Below are 16,420 nucleotides of genomic sequence, written 5' to 3'. Positions count from 1 at the left end.
CTTTATAATTAATTATAAGTATTTTGAAGCAATAAAAAAAAAAAAAAAACATTTAAATATCGATTCCAATACTCACTTTTGGCACAATATTACTAGATTTTGAGTTAAAGGCTTATTTTTTTAACGCTCATATTTTATAAACGATTGGAAAACAACAAAAATCGTTATCATATTCAAATTCAGCGGATCAAATTTAGATTACCTTTTTTATTGTTTTTCAGTTTTATCAACCTGAAATTTAATGCAATAAATAATATAATATTGTAGGATATGTGAAAAGGAGCCGCCGTCTTAATTGGTTTTCGAGGATTATCTCCAGACTTAAGTGCAATCGGCTAACAATGGAGACCCCCCCCCCCCCCGAATTGACTTAGTGGTGGGTAACGGCACTCCCGCTAGAGTTCTCAGAACTGCGTGCCGAGACCGTGGGACTATATATCTGGTACGTGACTATAACAATAGGTAAAAAAACGCGTCGAGGAAGATACAGTGAGCGACCTGCCCTTTATAAGCAGGTACTTCGGCCATACTAAGGCATTCTGGACGAAGTGCTTGGATCTCCTTAATCAGCCAATAAATGCTGTGAAGCGACTTTGGCCTTTTATTTGGATCCTCCACCCACCCCTACGCAACAATATTTTACAAAGAATGCCAAGAATATTGTATGCAGAATTTTCTTACTTTATAGTATTTTCAAAAGAAAATTATTCTCCAGAATATGTAGCGCGTTCACAATTAAGACAAAATGTAAAATCTTAAATAATATTCCAAGTGCAGTAGCGCAAGTATCGAGATTAAAATCCGAGTACAATTTACGTTCAGCAGTAAAATAAAATAATCGCAAACTCGGAAAACGAAGATCGCTGCACGGATAGCTAAAGTTACTCGGCAGTGTAGTCTTCGGATTTATTTTAAAACTCGAAGCAAAAACGAAACTTGGAAAGTGGCATTTTAGATTAGCGGACAAACAGTTGCAGGGGCAACAATGAAAATTGAATCGTGCACATTGGGGTGCACGACCCCCGGATGAGTTGCGGCAATAATTGCAGGTGTCGTAAAGGTACACTTTAATTAGAATAATATCGAGACAGAGGTGCTATACCGGGACCAAGTTTCAGCCAGTTTAAGCGGTGGAGTATCCTCGTTAGTAGCCTCGGTTTCAAGACACACCCCGTGCTGAGCAATCAATTATGCATATTTCATCAACATTTTAAGCACCTCCATCCTCCATTGTGTGCTTTCCCCGCTAGATTCTGACTTAAATTATACACGACGTGGCAGGTCGGTAACGTATGTATGTATGTATGTATGTACATACATATTTGTATGCGCATACGTATGTACGTATGTACGAGTATGTGTCGCTTATGTGAAAAATCCGAGCGGTTAGATTTTTCCGATGGAAATTTGAAATAATTTGGAGTTGGGAAACTCTCCGTGCTAATGTTCGCGTCGATGGAAATTTCATACTTTTCGTAGTGAAATTTCGATTGCAACTGCATATAAATTTCACAAAATCATATACTGTAGTTGTTTTGTGATTTTTAAATGCTTTTTATTATTACGAAATTATGTTCACAATACATCTTATATCTATTTTAATAGCTACTGATCTATTGATCATTTTCTATTTTACAATTTTAATTTAATTTTGTTAGTAATCATAGTATTATATTAATCTAATGTTAATATGTACAGCGTAATAGAAAAAAAAAGAGCTCAAAAACCTATTTACAATTCTTATAAATGCTCATAATACATTTAATACATAATATTAATTAAAGACTATCTAAAGTCAATGACCAAAAGCAGATTGTGTTTAGGTAATCTGTGTTTATATCTGAACAGTTTAGACATTTTGTTGTAATCACCGAGACTCTTTACAAGTGTGATAGTATGGTTATTAGTGATTCTGTCATAGAATCTACTGGTTAGTTTGTTAGTAATGCCTGTTACAAACGGAATATTATTTATGGCATGTCGTTTTTTTAGTGTATATGGGTGTATTATAAATTATTTTTAGGGATTTATTTTGTATTATACTGTAGTTGTGATTCATAGAAAATGTATGCTATACATTGTTAAGTAAGCAATTCAATTTTCATTTCATTCACTTTGTGGAAGCTTTGTGGAAAAATCTCACGACATTAAAAATATAATTACTCTTACATAATATATAAATGGAACTTGTTTGATCAAATGAAATAGTGTATTTTAAAATAAATAAGAGCAATAGAATTAGAACCAGCAGCATGGACGAGTGGTTACCATATATGACTTAGAACATACTGGTCACGGGTTCGAGTCCCACTTGCTGCTGCTGACCAGACCTTGGTTTATTACTGTAGGTCAATCGTTTCCTATCAGAGTTTGCAAATTTATCTGATATTTATTGAAACGGTTCCAACAAATTGTAAACCTTTACTCATTTCTCGAAATTTTCAAGTTTTCTTATAAAAATGCTGTAAATTTGTCCATAAATGTCTCGTAAAGTTTTCAGCATCTCGAAAAACTTGCTCCAAAAATGTAAGTTTATCAAAAATATATCAATACCTATGATGCTCTGTTAAAATTATTCTAAACATTGTAAATCGATGTTTGTAACAGGATGACAAATTGGGGTTTACCTGTTTATATATGTATGTAAAAATAAATAAAATAAAATATATGTTCTCATTACTGGATTTATATATTTTACGAATATTTGTACTGAGAGTTTATGATACATATTTCATTAGTCGAAGTACACAGCTTGACTCTGGTGTGATTTGGGAATGCTAAGGGGATGGAATCTGAGAATAGGGGTGAGATATTTCAGTTGTATGTGGCCAGTTAAGTGTAAAGGGATTCGAGAATATAACTCAAATCAATGAAACGGTTTAGAATTGAACTGGGAATACAGAAATAAAATATTAAATATTACGTATACATATATAATATATACATACATAATAGAATATATGTACATTGAAACGTTAATTTCTCGTATAAAATTTACAAAGCATTAGAAAAATTTTCTGTATTATGTGTACAGTCAATAATTGATTACACAATACATGAACGTGATTTCTATATACAGTACAAAGCACATATGTATGTATAGATAAGTTACCGCTGTAATGGAGAATTGTAGTTTTAGACGGGAAAATAATCCGGTATTATTGGAATATCGATTGTCTCTGGAGTTGAAAGGAAATTATTCTTCAATCGAGTCATTTCCAGAAAGAGAAGTAGCCTCAAATATACGTTGAATTGAATTGATATTAAATAAAATGAACAATACAAAAAAAAGTTATGTAAGCACTCACTGTACTTAGTATAGTATCATGAAATTTTAACGTTAAAAATGCATGAGAAAATGGTAAGTTTAATATTTTTTCGGTAGAATTGTTCGATTTAAAATTGAAATTCATTTTTTTTTGTTTTTAATTTTTTTCGTGGAGGTTTTCATTTCGTTTCATTTTATTTTTTTGCGGAAACCAGCTGTGGTCATGTCATTGCGATAAGCGCATCAGGCGGTTTTCCGAGAGAAATTCATTTACATTTTCCAATACTTACTATTTATTCACGCGATACGACAATATAAACTGTATAGAGTCGGACTCGATTTTGACGAGACAATTCAATACACTCAGCATTAAAATTAATATTTATTCAAAATAAATATTCACTTTTGAACTCACGAATAATTTGAGTCGCTATTGCAAATAGTAATATTTTTGTACGACAGCCGGTGCTTTTGCAGTAAACGATACTTCCAAAATACGATTTGAAAAATTGAAATTTTTATTTTATTTATTTATTTTTACATACATATATACCAGGAATGCCTAACATGAAAACCTCAATGCGCCTTCCTGGCCAATTCCAAACATGAATATACAATTTTGTTTTTTTTTTTAGAATAATTTTAACAAAGCTTCATAGAGACATCTGTGGATAAATTTACATTTTCGGAGCATTTTTGTATAATATATACCAGGAAGGCCTAACATGTAAACCCCGATGGACCTTCCTGGCCAATTATAAACATGAATATACAATATTAAGAATTACACTGTTCGACAAATGACGACTTTTTTTTGGTTCACAGACGAGATATGACTTTTCTTATAGATCTATGCCCAGATAATACGAATCTGGTAAAAAAAAATGCTAATTAGTTTGAGATTCGGAGATATGTGTGTTTTTTAAATCGTGCGATTTTTCTATATCTTGGTGTTGTTCGGTCGATGTCTCAAAATCTGTCAATTTTCTGCTCAAAATTAATATTGGAATCTATAGCCGAGTGTTTTATCTTTGATTTGTAGTACTTTTTAACTTTCAAATCTCTCTAAGTAGTCGTCCAGCTCAAATCAAAAGTCAAAAGTACTTATTTTCACTTGGGATTTTTTCCCACTGTTAATACTATTTTAAATTGAGTATTTTCTATTGAAACATGTTTATTTAAATTGTGTTCTGGCCAAATTATTTTTTGTTTTCGTTTAAAAGGGTTAGTTGGAAATGTGCTGAATTTTAAATCGGTAAAATTGCGAGTTAAAAGCTCGTACTTGTATTTACTGGTATTTACACGAATACGAATTGAATTAATAGGAATAATATATTAAATTGTCTTTATATGAGAATTAAATAAAAGGATTAATAACAAAAATTTGTTTATTTTATCGAGGTAAGCCAGTTAGCATCTTAATACGAATCAGCAAAGGAAGTGAGTAAAGGTTGACAACTGTTGTTGGAACCGTTTCAATGAATATCAGATAAATTGGCAAAATCTGATAGGAAAAAATCGACCTGGAGTCACAAACCAAGGTCTGGCCAGCAGCAACTAGTGGGACTCGAGCCCGTGACTACGATGTTAGAAAGCATATACGCTAACCACTAGTCCACACTGGTTTAATTAATATAATTTTGTTTTTTTTTTGCATACTTACATCCGAAAGTTTGTAACGAGCTACATATACATACATACATATATGTATATTATACATGTAGCTAAAATTGTTGCATGAAATAACGCTTGAACCAAATTTTTCCCTACAACCATGTTTTTATTTCATATTGAAGTTTATGAATAAAAATTATCAATGCAGTTTCGATCAGAGTTTCAAAACGAGTTTGTATTATTCGAGCATTGAGTATTTCAAGGGACAATGGCATTGAAGCGACGACAAAGCTCGCCAGTTCTTAGCTATCTCATTTATTGTTATGCTTGCCATTTCGTTCAATGAGAACTTCAACTGCAAATAATAGAAATGAAATAATAATAATGCAATGTCGATCTGCTGGATGTATGTACTTTTGTTACTACATTGAGAAGATTACGTCCTCCTATTGTCCCTCACCCTCTATTCTTCCGTGAAGTTGGTCTCGTTTCGAATCGTAATTTTCTCCGTATGAAAGGCTTCTTCAATACGACCTGACGATGGACCATCGCGGCATTAAGCGAAAGCTTCTAAAACCTCGAAGCTTTATACCGAAAAGAGTAGTTGAATATGATCCCCTTTAACGTCGTAATCCCATCCGAGTTCCACTCTTAACGGGCTAGTGCTTCAATTGAACATTAAATTGGGAACGGTTATCTAATTTATATTTAAGCGTGGTTTAAAGTCGCAGACAGTACATTCTGAATGTGGCAACTTCATTTACGAGAACATATGTACATATGTACATATATGTATATGATTAGCGTCTTATGCTTTCGTGCAAAATGTCACGGGTTCAATTCCCACTAGAGTCCCGTTGTTGGCCAGACCCTGGTTTGTGACTCGAGGTCAATCGTTTCTTTTCAGAATTTGCCAATTTTTATGATTTTCATTGAAACGGTTGCTGTAAAATTGGCTTTTCCTTTTCGATTTTCTATTGCAAACCTTGAGTTATTGTTTATCTCAGGTTTCGTAAGATTCCTCTGCATAGATGTATTTGTGGATATTTATTGAATGTAAAAATTCGTATTGTTACATGAAATATGTTATTGATCGTATTTGCTTACGATGTTTGTAATGTCTGACCATAGCTGTCAGGTATTGTTTCGATTTACATGTACATGTATGCAATAATTATGTATTTAATATATGTAATATATGATTTCTCGAGTCTTAATCTGTTTAGTACACTGTTTAGCTGCTTTGGAGCAATCTGTAGTGTGCATGATTAATTGAAAAAAAAAGTCATACATTGGTAATTACACATCTTTCCAAGCTCCAAATAATACAAAATAAATCCCTAAAAATAAATTAATATATACCCATAAATAATAACTTGAAAAAACTGCATGCCATAAATAATATTCCGTTTTTTACATACATTACTAACAAACTAACTAGTAGATTCTATGACAGAATCACTAATAACCATACTAACACACTTGTGAAGAGTCTCGGTGATTACAAAAAAATGTCTATACCCTTCAGGTATAAACACAGATTACCTAAATATAATACAATCTGCTTTAGATCGTCGACTTTAGAGAGTCTTTAATTAATATTATGTATTAGATGTATTATGAGGATTTATAAGAATTGTAAATAGGTTTTTGAGCTATTTTTCCTATTATGTTGTATATTAGCATCAGAATAATATAATACTATGATTACTAACAAAATTAAATTAAAATTGTAAAATAGAAAATGATCAGTAGATCAGTAGCTATTAAAATAGATAAACATAATATGTATTGTGAACATAACTTAGTAATGATAAAAATCATTTAAAAATCAAAACATCAAACACGTGTACAAGTACCAATGTACAATACATTCAAAGTAAATATTTTAAATGTAATTTTTAGAATTGACAAGAAGCGGCAAAGTGGTGTTTCAAAACCAATTATAAGTTTTATACGTTCGTTGAGTTTTGCATTGTTGACATCGAACTCTCGTAATTAAATTTACATATAGAATCGGCGAAAAGTTTCAGCGATCGCAAATACGTGGTGGAAATTCAAATGGACCGCAAAGTTAAGTCTCGCGAATAAAACAAGTAAAATACGAGAGAGACTTTGTCGGGCCAAGTTGCAAGACTTAAAACGGGGCTCATTAATTTCTAGTTAAAACTTCATTTATATTGTTCTCGGAGAGTGAGTAACTCTTCACGCAAACGCACAGATGTATTACATTTACAACGTGAGCCAACTTTCAACTATTCAAATTGAAATGTTCGTTGTATTTGATGGATTCGGAGGTTGTACCATTTTCAGTTAAAACAAGCGCATTGCGAATCTTTCGCGGTTTCAGCTGAATCGCTATTAAAACTTTCTACCGCGTAGGAATTCATTAAAACTTTCCGAGATCGTATTTCCCACCGACAATTTGCTCCCGTCTGTATTGATTTTTATTCGCGGCAATACATTACAATGTACTTTGGCGATATTTTTTCGGGACAAAACAACAGAACGGAAAAAAATTAACTAAAAAAGAAAAAGTTTTATGCGAACTCGTTTCAATCTGAATTGGATTGGATTCGTTCGGAATAAATTGAAACATTGAAATGCGATTAAAGATTACGAAGGCGGAAACTCGCGGAAATTGGCTATATTTAGATTATACAGCATCGAATTTCTACAATCGTTTCCAATAAACTCCTCCCCCTCCCACACCAATCATCGATAGACAAAATAACCACATCGTTTATCCATCGGGGTTCTTAACCGATGGTTCATAAACCTGTTTGCAGTACATGGTACGAACGATTGCATAAATAAAGATGAGTTTAAATAAATTTCGGAATTTCGACAGTATTCTTATGACGCTATGAGGTCGTAAAGTGGAGTTTCAATATTTGATGTGAAAAATTTATAGCTTTGATGTTCATACGTATCATGAAGATGATTGAAAAATTGAACTGTTTAGTTACGAATTTCATTTATGGAAAGTTTTTTTATTGGATATGAAACATAAATATATAAAGAGCGCCACAAAAATAAAAGAAACCATGAAAATATTAACTACGAAAATATAATATATATAATCATATAACTCTCTCAAAGTCCTAAAAGAAAAATCGAACAAATTGATTAAAGATTCCTTCTTTTCAAATAGAGTTTGAGAATAGTAATCCTAACAATGTATTATTTTCTGAAAACCTTAATATTATTAAAAACAAGCTATGTATATATTTTTCTTAAAATTTTAAAGGGTTTTTATTATGATTCTTCTTCACCTACATATATCTTCATTTATTTTGCTCTCTTATTCCTATTTTAATTTTAATTTTATTATTGTTATCTTACATGTTTTATTTCTTTTGTTATTTTTTTTCATTCAATTTATGTACATACGTATGTATAAGTAAGTATAAGCAAAACCCGGTACATTGGCTTTGCTGCTTCCCTCAAGTATTATAAGTTAAATAAATAAATTAATAAACATATAAAAACAGTGCGATGTGGTGTAGATAAAAATCAATAATTAATTGTTAATATAAGAGTCGCGAAATATATTAAATTTTTATATCATTCAATATTAAATGTACCTAAATAAGTTTTTGTAATTGAAAAATTTCATGCAATTATGTACATATATAGATTTCATACTCATGTGTTTTTAATGTAAACATACCAACCAACCTTATATTTTATGGATTTTTAAATTATACAATTTTTTTCATAATACGTAACGCATTGAAATACAAAATCATCAAATTTTTCATTTTACATGTACATATAATAATTAGTTGTAAAAAATAGTTTGAATAAATTATATATTCTTACAGCCAGCAGTTTGGCTTAGTGATAGCGTATATATTTAGCATCGCTGAGGTCATAGGTTCGTGTCCTCGCCACTGCTGGTTAGATTTGGGGGTTTTGTGACTCCAAATCGATCGTTTCTCTATCAGAGTTTGCCAATTTTATCTGATCATTGCTGAAACGGTTCCTGAAAATTGGTATTAAAAAATCTAATCCTGTTGTCACAAAAATCTGCCTGTGTATAATTTGTATTAATTATACACAGTAATCTGAAATCCATAGATGTCACTATGATTATTATTTCTGATTAATTGTTATATTCTATATATTCTGATTGTATATGTATGTATTACTGTATTTCTGATTTCTGATTGTTTATGTATTTCATTAACGTACACCCGTCGCATTGGAGCAAACCTGTAATGGCGAGTGTGTATTGATTTGTGACAATAAAATAAAATAAAATATCCATATATTTAATTATATTTATAATTTAATTTTTAATATACAATATTCATATATACAGTTTCGTCTTAGTGAAGAGAAATTATAATTTCAAGTATTTTTCGGTTTTCAAAAACAAATTTAAATCTTAAACGAAGAAATATAATAATTGTAAATAGGTTTTTGAGCTATTTTTCCTATTATGCTGTACATTAACATTAGAATAATATAATACAATGATTACTAACAAAATTAAATTAAAATTGTAAAATAGAAAATGATCAGTGGATCAGTAGCTATTAAAATAGATATAAGATGTATTGTGAACATAATTTAGTAATAATAAAAAGCATTTAAAGATCAAATCAATTCCAAATTAGTTGTGTAATTGATTTCTAACGAAGTTAGTATGGTAATACATATATTCAAATAAACTATAAAATTTATAATCCAACGTCTATTATCGGCATTCAATGGCTTACTGTGTATGGAAATACCCGATTTCCCGTGAAAATCCGTCCTCGAACTAAAGTCGCGAAACCATCGAAAAACAATCTGAATTATAGATATATTCAAATTTCGCATTCCGAAGCACTTTATCATACATAACGGCGATTATTGAATGGATAGAATACGGCGAATGCGCGGTTGGCACAATGCGTTTATGCCCATCGTTCAGAAGCACTTAAATAAACGGCCTTTTCACATATTCAATCCGCGCACATGATCGATGGTGGGCTGCGGAGGCTTCGAAGGGCGATTATCGTAAACGGCAAAGACATCAATCCCCGAATTCGCAGATAGATATAGTCCCATATCTGGGCACAATGAAATATAAGCAACCGGAGAGTTTTCCCGCAGCTTAATGGGACTCCGGACTTTGGGGCAGGAAAAGCTCCCCGGGAGGAGGTCCGGGGTGAATGTGGGGGTTGGAAAACGGGCGACGCCCCAATATTAATCTGAGGACGAAAAACCCGTTAAGATAAACAGTTACAAACAGCCAGCGCTTAATCAACATCCTAGCTCTTATAACTTGACAACCCCTTCCATCACGGACTAAGTTTTAAAGCTGTGACGTCACACGCAACTCGTGTGGCAATATTGTGAACATATTATACATATACATATACGAGAGACTTCAGTTTATGCGGTCGTTATTTAAATAAGCTCGTGTATACTAATATTGATATGTGTTTGGATTATATCGCCACCGCACATTAAATTGGCAGACTATTGAGCCCGCTAAGGTTATGATCTCAAGACTATCAAATGTATGTATCTCTGACAAATTCATGTCAAAATCCTCTAATTTGATTCTATTTTATTATTTCAAATATCAAAATAGATACTACAAAGTTTCATTTGAATTTTATTTTTATTACATAATTATTTTCAAATGATGCTTACTCATTTTGATTTCAATCGTATTAATTGAAAGGCAATTGATTATTATTACGTTATTTAGTATAATATAAACATAGCATTAATGAGGCTTAATTTCAACGAGTCGAAATAAGCTTTCATACTATGTATACTATTCAATATACATATGTATATAATATAGCTGAACCCGGCATGCATACAATTCCCGTTTCCGTTCCCGTTCCCGTTCCCGTTTTCGTTCCCGTTCTCGTTTTCGTTCCCATTTGTCGGAAAAACGTAGACAGCGAACACGTTGGTCGCGACGCGAAAACATTTGAAATTATACGGTTGCAATGACGCTCATTCCCGTTTTTCCCGATTCGGTTCCCGTTTTTGGGTGATTTTTTTCACGGTAATCTTTCCGGACATGCATACAACAAATCCTGAAGGTTCCATCGTAATCGGTTCAGTGGTTTAGGAGTCTATTCGAGATACATAGACAGACAAACAGACATTCATTTTTACATACCTCTTATACAGTTCACATGGTTTTCGTGTTAGTGGTAATTTTTTATATCTCTTATCTCTTATCCGATCGTTTTAATACTTTGCCATATTGCTCATTTTGGTCATCAATATACGTTAATGTATCGTCTGCCATTACGTTGGAGATAAAATATCGTATACAATGCGTATCAAATATCCACAATTTCGGGTACGGTGACGTCTATGACGAAGACTGCAAGCTACTATAATCTATCTTATGCTAATTATGGCCATATCAGATTTTAATTGTTTAAACGCCTATAATTCACTCTATATTTTATAAAATTTGCTCTACAGGTTCTCGTTATCTCTAATATTTAAATATTTATAGTTTTAACTCTCATATGTATATTTGTATAAATTTCAAATTTGGCGTCTAGCTTCATGTAATGTAATACACGATATATATATATATATATATATATATATATATATATATATATATATATATATATATATATATATATATATATATATATATATATATATATATTTATATTGATTTTTGGCCAAATATGTCAGATCTGACATTTCACTGCTAAAAGTATATCTCTTCACTGAGTTTTATCTGCGAGATAAGTATTCAATAAGAAGTTATGTTGTATCTTATTGTTAATATGATTTACAATAAGCTTACATACATTTAGTTTTTTACAATAAGCTTACATACATAAATCACATACAATTATTTTTAGTTATCAGCTGATTTAATTTATCTGATGATTGAAAAGTTCATTTCTGTAAATACATAAACTCATTTATGGACAATCACTCATTGATAATCTATTCTTAAAGCAAATCATTTAAGCAATCTTAGTATTAATAACCTATTCTTAACTGTATAAATGAGTATACATATGTATCTCCAGCTGCAACTCATTACCTCAAATTTAATTGTTTAATCCTCCAAAACAAACTTTTTAACCAATACAAGTTACATACATATGTACACAGATCGAACAGTGATAGTTTTATTTTTAGTTATCCGCTGATTTATTTACTCTTCACTGTGGATAGAAGTTGTTTGTTTTTTTTTGGTTACTGAAAAATACAGTATCTTGGTGCAAGATTCAGTATATTATTTTCATTTTGATTATATATATATATATATATATATATATATATATATATATATATATATATATATATATATATATATATATATATATATATATGTATATATATATATATATATATATATATATATATATATATATATATATATATATATATATATATATATATATATATATATATATATATATATATATATATATATATATATATATATATATATATATATATATATATATATATATATATATATATATATATATATATATATATATATATATATATATATATATATATATATATATATATATATATATATATATATATATGTACATATAGATAGATGTATACATATATACATATTATATATTCGATTTGGGCCTCACGGGGATGTTTTGTGTTCACGGTTGGTTCTTGTACACTAGATATTTTGACTGTTGACACTAGATATTCCCGACTTTTCTCCTTATATTTAAATATGTATGTATATTTTGTATGACTAATTCTTCTGCTTGAACTTTTGTATTTTATGAATTGTATATATAAATATGTATTTAATTTCTATATTTATTATTTTGCTTCTTTTCTGTCATATTTTTGACCATTGTGGCGCATTAAGAATTCCTGTAACGCCACAATGGTCCAAACTTGAGATGAACAATAAATAAAAATAGAAAATACATCTGCATAAATATATATTATATTATATTCCCCAAAATTAATGGCATTCATTAAACAGCAAATTAATGTAAATCTATTTCAAATGCTTATAGATAAAATACTAGCCGAATTACTGGGCATTGCTTGAGCGGATTCATTTTAGAAACAAAAAATAAAATATCAAACTATTCCATAATTTTTTTTAGTCTACATATTTATATATATGTACATATATAAAAACGAATACGACGTTTGTACTTATGTTTGTATGTATAAATTACACTAAGATGCAGTAAGTAAAATATATGCATATTTATATATCAGACAAAAGATCATTAAATACACAGTAGAATATAATGTGCATTCTACAGTAAAAGTCAAAAGCCAGTTCCAACGTCCAAATGTATTTTCAGTTCGTCGATATTATACGATATAAACCAATGAGTGCACATATTATATACATATGTACATTTGCGTATAGGTAAACATTATTGGAGAAATTGGAGCGTTTTGGGACTGGAAGTAATTTGATCCCATGTCAAATCATATATGAAATAAAGCCTTTTTTCCCAAGAGGGGCGAAGACCCGGGGTTCGTTCATTCGATCGCAAACTTTCCCTATGAATTTAGAGAAGATAAAAATTGTACTTGACGATATTATTCGAGGCGGGTCGGCGCGTTGATTAAATCGAATTTACGTTTTAATTAAACTCTGCGGCAAAAAAAAAACAAGTAAAAAATACACCGAAAAAAAGCGAAGTTTAGTAGACTCTGCGCGGTGTGAGAGTTAATGGCTAACTTCTGAAGTTTCCTCCGGGCGTGGTTATTTATCATGTTAATGCCTTCATTTACAGGCTGAAAATTTTCGGATTAATACAAATCCTGATATATTACGTCCATCATGGCGTTGCAAACGATCCACAATGTGTCGCACGTCTGACAGATAATTTTGTTAACGAATGTGGAAACGTTTCAGTAATTCGCACACGGAATTAATTCCGTCACGGTGAGATTTCGACCCACATATAATCGAACCGACAAAAATATTTCATACGTTTGTGGGTGTTGGAACGGATGTTTAATTAAATTTAAGTGTCCGGAAAGGGTTCGCGAAAGGAGCGAGGGGGGGGGGGGTGGTAGTTCGATTTGAATAAACCGACGAAATAAACTATTTATTGTAATCCTCCATTTATTTCGGTGGGGTTCTGTGCGTTGAATTAATATAACGAAACCTTGAAAATCGTTTAGGGTCGGATGAAAATTTAGGCTGCGGAAATCAATGCTTTAGTGAGGCTCTCTAGGTGCTTCGATTCATTGTTGCGCAAATTAATAAAGTGCTCATCTCTTCGATCTTGCATAACTTCCATATACGCATCGACGCACTCTATTCGGTAATTGTTTTCTGCAAAATTCATTCTACTGAACTTAAATTCTTCTACAGCTTTTTTTAATTATAGAGAGCAACAAAAACTGGATATGAAATCTCTGTTTAATAAACCAAAAGGTTTCTGAGAAAAACATAAAAAACCTCGATTCTCTAGAGTAAAAGTACTACTTCCGGTTCAAATACAAATATTTTAAAAATATAAAATTATAAAGATTATTATTTCTATTACATGTAAAAAAATTCAGTCCGATTCAGTTAGTTGCTTGGGAGATAATTTAATTCAAAAACTTAATTAAATCAGCTGATAACTAATAACTAAAAATAAAACTATCACTGTTTGATCTGTGTTCATATATTAAGCCTGTATTGGTTAGAAAGTTTGTTTTGATTTGAGGTTATGGGTTAAACGTCATTCTGTCAGACTCACCGAACAGTGTTGCCACCCTGCATAAAGGCCGGTGTGGCAACACCCAAGACCGTTGGCTCAGCAAGCCTCCACAAAACTATAAACATTTATATATTAGAGATAACGAGAACCTATAAAGCAAATTTTATAAAATATAGAGTGAAAAAAGAAAAAGTTATAGGCGTTTAAATAATTAAAATTTGACAGCGAGATAGCAGGGCGAAAAGTAATGAAACTACCGATGTGAATGATGAATGTGACAGATAAACGTCACCGTGTAATACGATGCAGTATTTTCAAACGTGTCTAATACGATATTTTGTCACCATCGTAATTGCGGATGATACCTTAACTTATTTAAATTGATTTATATTGGCCAAAAATTAATATATATATATCGTGTATTACATTACATGAAGCTAGACGCCAAATTTGAAATTTATATATACATATGCGAGTTAAAACTATAAATATTTAAATATTAGCGATAAAGAGAACCTATAGAGCAAATTTTTTAAAATATAGAGTGAATTATAGGCGTTTAAACAATTAAAATCTGAAATGGCCATATCAAGGCAAAAAGGTTGAAGATAGATTATGGTAGCTTTACGTACCGTCATAGACGTCACCGTACCCGAGATTCTGGATATTTGATACGCATTGTATACGATATTTTATCTCCAACGTAATGGCAGACGATACATTAACGTATATTGATGACCAAAATGAGCAATTTGGCAAAGTATGGAGACGATCGGATAAGAGATAAGGGATATAAAATATGACCGCTTATACGAAAACCATGTGAAACGTATGAGAGTTTAGTAAAAAAAAGAGGACACCTATAAAGTAGGTACCATTTCCAGTCAACTTAAAAATTTGAAAAAAATTAACGTCGTGTCGATAGGGATTTCAGTAACTGATACTAAGTTTTAGTTCGATAGGATTAACGGTGTGCAAAAAATCCCCAAAATACACAGACACACACACACACAATTTTTTTCTAGATTATGAAAACGTGATCAGTAATCGATTCCGAGTTCGAATCAGTCAAAATCTCGAGTTCGAATTTTCGCATGATCACAAAACTTAATCTATTGCTACTATGTACATAGATAAAGTAAAAATTTCTGGAGCGAAAAAATATCAGTCTTTACCAAGTCTTTAAAATATTTACTAACAATTAAAATATTCACTAGAAAAATCAAAAATTTCAAAAATGAGATAGTTGATCTGTGTTTAATAACTACAGATCTCGCCAACAGCGAATTTGGCCGCACGACCACTTTACTGGTTTATTTTATATTTTAGTTTATTTTTATTTTCTTTTTATTTTAATACACATATACCAGTGATATAAACACATATACAGGTTAGCCCAATATGATACTGGCCAGATAATACATAAATAACACACATTTTTTATAAACATACATACATATATGTATGTATATAAAAACACACATTTGATTTTATTTAGCAAACATCCACATGCTATCCATATATATCTCTTAAATGAGAGGAAGCCAACAAAAATCATTGTCATATTCGAATTCAGTGGGTTAACTAAGTGTAGATTGATTCATTTCCGCTCCGGTAAGTAAAAAAAAACGTGATTTTTTGTGTTATTCGAGTATTAAAATTATCTTTTTCAGAAAATTGCGAACCACTCTAATAAATATACATACATATAAACCAATAGTGTTTCTGAAATAAATTTACACGATTTTTTTCAAAAGTATACCATTCATCATTTTCTTTATATAATTCCATGACAGGAATATAAAGAAAGTTGTCTACTTCTATGTAGCCGTATCATAAAAACTAAATGTAAATCAACGTCATCTTGACAAACATT

The sequence above is a fragment of the Arctopsyche grandis genome, chromosome 5 (assembly GCF_051622035.1).
Source record: "Arctopsyche grandis isolate Sample6627 chromosome 5, ASM5162203v2, whole genome shotgun sequence".
NCBI classification, from domain to species: domain Eukaryota; kingdom Metazoa; phylum Arthropoda; class Insecta; order Trichoptera; family Hydropsychidae; genus Arctopsyche; species Arctopsyche grandis.
This window is presented reverse-complemented; position numbering follows the sequence as displayed.